The sequence below is a fragment of the Hyla sarda genome, chromosome 1 (genome assembly GCF_029499605.1).
Source record: "Hyla sarda isolate aHylSar1 chromosome 1, aHylSar1.hap1, whole genome shotgun sequence".
In the NCBI taxonomy this organism is placed as follows: Eukaryota; Metazoa; Chordata; class Amphibia; order Anura; family Hylidae; genus Hyla; species Hyla sarda.
In genome coordinates, this window is record NC_079189.1 from 255,363,122 (window position 1) to 255,367,774 (window position 4,653).

General features: G+C 51.8%; 1 pseudogene; it reads left to right on the forward strand.

Moving 5' to 3' along the window:
- Nucleotides 1-472: 472 nt before the first annotated feature.
- LOC130347241 (5S ribosomal RNA) lies at nt 473-592 on the forward strand (annotated as a pseudogene).
- Nucleotides 593-4,653: the final 4,061 nt, after the last annotated feature.

Sequence of the window (4,653 nt, forward strand, 5' to 3'; positions counted from 1 at the left end):
ATTGATGCTTAAAGGGGTAGTCCAGTGGTGAAAAACTTATCCCCTATCCTAAGGATAGGGGATAAGTTTGAGATCGTGGGGGGTCACACCGCTGGGGCCCCCTGCGATCTCTCTGTACGGGGCGCCGACTCTCCGCCGAGATAGCGGGTGTCGCCCCCCGCACGAAGAGGCGGCCGACACGCCCCCTTAATACATCTCTATGGCAGAGCCGGAGATTGCCGAAGGCAGCGCTTCGGCTCTGCCATAGAGTTGTATTGAGGGGGCGTGTCGGCCGCCGCCTCGTGCGGAGGTCGACACGCCCCCTTACAGCGGGCTGTCGGGGCTCCGTACAGGAGATCGCGGGGGGCCCAAGGGGTCGGACCCCCCGTGATCTGCAACTTATCCCCTATCCTTAGGATAGGGGATAAGTTGCTCACCACTGAATCACCACTGGACTACTCCTTTAAATCAACAGTATACAAGGTGTGAAGCTGTCAACGGCCATACTAAGCTGAAGGCGCCTGCTCTCGTCAGATCGCAGACTGCTACCCAGCTTAGGGCCAGGTAAGTACCGGCATGGGAGACTCACTGGGAATCCCGGGTGCAGTTGCCATTTTGCTCTGTTGCCGCCCTCCGTTCCGATTCCGAAAAGGAATTATTGGTGCTTAAATGCACAGTATAAAGGGCGTGAAGCTGTCAACGGCCATCCTAAGCTGAACGCGCCTGCTCTAGTTAGATCGTTGACTGCTACCCAGCTTAGGGCCCGGTAAGTACCGGCCTGGGAGACTGGCTGGAAATACCGGGTGCCATTGACTTTCTGCTCTGTTGCCGCCTTCCGCGCAGATTCCGAAAAGGATTTATTGATGCTTAAATCCACAGTATAAAGGGTGTGATGCTGTCAACGGCCATCCTAAGCTGAACGTGTCTGCTCTCGTCAGATTGCAGACTGCCACCCAGCTTAGGGCCTGGTAAGTACTGGCATTGGTGACTGGTTGGGAATCCCGGGTGCAGTGAAAATTTTTCTCTGTTGCCACCTTCCGCTCCGATTCCAAAAAGAATTTATTGATGCTTAAATCCACAGCATACAAGGCGTGAAGCTGTCAACGGCCATAATAAGCTGAACGCGCCTGCTCTCGTCAGATCGCAGACTGCTGCCAGGCAAGTACCGGCATGGGAGACTGGCTGGCAATCCAAGGTGCCATTGACATTTTACTCTGTTGCTGCCGTCCGCTCCGATTCCTAAAAGGATTAATTGATGCTTAAATCCACAGTATACAGGGTGTGAAGCTGTCAACGGCCATCCTAAGCTGAACGCGCCAGCTCTCGTCAGGTCGCAGACTGCTACCCAGCTTAGGGCACGGTAAGTACCGGCATGGGAGACTGGCTGGGAATCCCGGGTGCCGTTGACATTTTGCTCTGTTGCCGCCTTCTGCTCCGTTTCCGAAAAGGATTCATTGATGCTTAAATCCACAGTATACAGTATACAGTATACATGGTGTGAAGCTGTCAACGGTCATCCTAAGCTGGATGCGCCTGCTCTCGTCAGAACGCAGACTGCTACCCAGCTTAGGGCCTGGTAAGTACCGGCATGGGAGAGTGACTGGGAATCACGGATGCCGTTAACGTTTTGCTCTGTTGCTACCTTCCGCACGGATTCCGAAAAGGATTTATTGATGCTTAAATCCACAGTATAAAGGGTGTAAAGGGTATAAAGGGTATAAAGGGTGTAAAGCTGTCAACGGCCATCTTAAGCTGAACGCGCCTGCTCTCGTCAGATCGCAGACTGCTACCCAGCTTAGGGCCCGGTAAGTACCGGCATGGGAGACTGGCTGGAAATCCCGGGTGCAGTTGCCATTTTGCTCTGTTGCCGCCTACCGTTCCGATTCCGAAAAGGATTTTTGGATGCTTAAATGCACAGTATAAAGTGCGTGAAGCTGTCAACGGCCATCCTAAGCTGAATGCGCCTGCTCTCGTCAGATCGCAGACTGCTACCCAGCTTAGGGCCCGGTAAGTACCGGCATGGGAGACAGGCTTGAAATCCCGGGTGCCATTGACATTTTGCTCTGTTGCCGCCTTCAGCTCAGATCCCGAAAAGGATTTATTGATGCTTAAATCCACAGTATAAAGGGTGTGAAGCTGTCAACGGCCATTCTAAGCTGAACATGTCTGCTCTTGTCAGATTGCAGACTGCTACCCAGCTAATGGGCTGGTAAGTACCAGCATGGGAGACTGGCTGGGAATCCCGGGAGCCGTTAACGTTTTGCTCTGTTGCCGCCTTCCTCTCAGATTCCGAAAAGGATTTATTGATGCTTAAATCCACAGTATAAAGGGTGAGAAGCTGTGAACGGCCATACTAAGCTGAACGCGCCTGCTCTCGTCAGATCGCAGATTGCTACCCAGCTTAGGGCCCGGTAAGGACCAGCATAGGAGACTGACTCGGAATCCCGAGTGCCGTTGACGTTTTGCTCTGTTGCCGCCTTCCGCTCAGATTCCGAAAAGGATTTATTGATGCTTAAATCCACAGTATAAAGGGTGAGAAGCTGTGAACGGCCATACTAAGCTGAACGCGCCTGCTCTCATCAGATCGCAGACTGCTACCCAGCTTAGGGCACGGTAAGTATCGGCATGGGAGACTGGCTGGAAATCCTGGGTGCCATTGACGTTTTGCTCTGTTGCCGCCTTCCGCTCAGATTCCGAAAAGGATTTATTGATGCTTAAATCCACAGTATAAAGGGTGTGAAGTTGTCAACGGCCATCCTAAGCTGAATGTGTCTGCTCTCGTCAGATTGCAGACTGCTACCCAGCTTAGGGGCTGGTAAGTACCAGCATGGGAAACTGGCTGGGAATCCAGGGTGCTGTTGACATTTTGCTCTGTTGCCGCTTTCCGCTCCGATTCCGAAAAGGATTTATTGATGCTTAAATCCACAGTATAAAGGGTGTGAAGCTGTCAATGGCCATCCTAAGCTGAACGCGCCTGCTCTCGTCAGATCGCAGACTGCTACCCATCTTAGGGCCCGGTAAGTATGAAAACATGGGAGACTGGCTGGGAATCCCGGGTGCCTTTGACGTTTTGCTCTGTTGCCGCCTTCCCCTCCGATTCCGAAAAGGATTTATTGATGCTTAAATCCACAGTATGCAAGGTGCGAAGCTGACGACGGCCATCCTAAGCTGAACGCGCCTGCTCTCGTCAGATCACAGACTGCTACCCAGCTTAGGGCACGGTAAGTACCGGCATGGGAGACTGGCTGGGAATCCCGGGTGCAGTTGACATTTTGCTCTGTTGCCGCGTTCCGCTCCGATTCCGAAAAGCATTTATTGATGCTTAAATCCACAGTATACAAGGCGTGAAGCTATCAACAGCCGTCCTAAGCTGAACCCGCCTGCTCTCGTCAGATCGCAAACTGCTACAAAGCTTAGGGATTGGTAAGTACCAGCATGGGAGACTGGCTGGGAATCCTGGGTGCCGTTGACATTTTCTCTGTTGCAGCCTTCCGCGCCGATTACGTAAAGTATTTATTGATGCTTAAATGCACAGTATAAAGGGTGTGAAGCTGTCAACGGCCATCCTAAGCTGAACGCGCCTGCTCTCGTCAGATCGCAGACTGCTACCCAGCTTAGGACCCAGTAAGTACCGGCATGGGAGACTGGCTGAAAATCCTGGGTGACAATGACATTTTGCTATGTTGCCGCCTTCCGCTCAGATTCCGAAAAGGATTTATTGATGCTTAAATCCACAGTATAAAGAGTGTGAAGCTGTCAACGGCCATCCTAAGCTGAACGTTTCTGCTCTTATCAGATTGCAGACTGCTACCCAGCGTAAGGGCTGGTAAGTACCAGCATGGGAGACTGGCTGGGAATCCCGAGTGCCGTTGACGTTTTGCTCTGTTGACGCCTTCCGCTCTGATTCCGAAAAGGATTTTTTGATGCTTAAATCCACAGTATAAAGGCTGTGATGCTGTTAACGGCCATCCTAAGCTGAACGTGCCTGCTCTCGTCAGATCACAGACTGCTACCCAGCTTGAGGATTGGTAAGTACCAGCATGGGAGACTGGCTGGGAATCCCAGGTGTCATTGACATTTTTGCTCTGTTGCCGCCTTTCGCTCCTATTCCGAAAAGGATTTATTGATGCTTAAATCTACAGTATACAGGGTGTGAAGCTGTCAACGGCCATCCTAAGCTCAACGTGCCTGCTCTCGTCAGATCGCAGACTGCAACCCAGCTTAGGACCCGGTAAGTACCGGCATGGGAGACTGGCTGGGAATCCTGGGAGCAGTTGACATTTCGCTCTGTTGCCGCCTTCCGCTCCGATTCAGAAAAGCATTTATTGATGCTTAAATCCACAGTATACAAGGCTTGAAGCTATCAACAGCCATTCTAAGCTGAACCCGCCTGCTCTCGTCAGATCGCAGACTGCTACCCAGCTTAGGGATTGGTAAGTACCAGCATGGGAGACTGGCTGGGAATCCTGGGTGCCGTTGACGTTTTGCTCTGTTGCCGCCTTCTGCTCCGATTCCGAAAAGGATTCATTGATGCTTAAATATACAGTATACAGTATACAGGGTTTGAAGCTGTTGACGGCCATCCTAAGCTGAACACGCATGCTGTTGTCAGATCGCAAATTGCTACTCAGCTTAGGGCCGGTAAGTACCAGCATGGGAGACTGGCTGGGAATC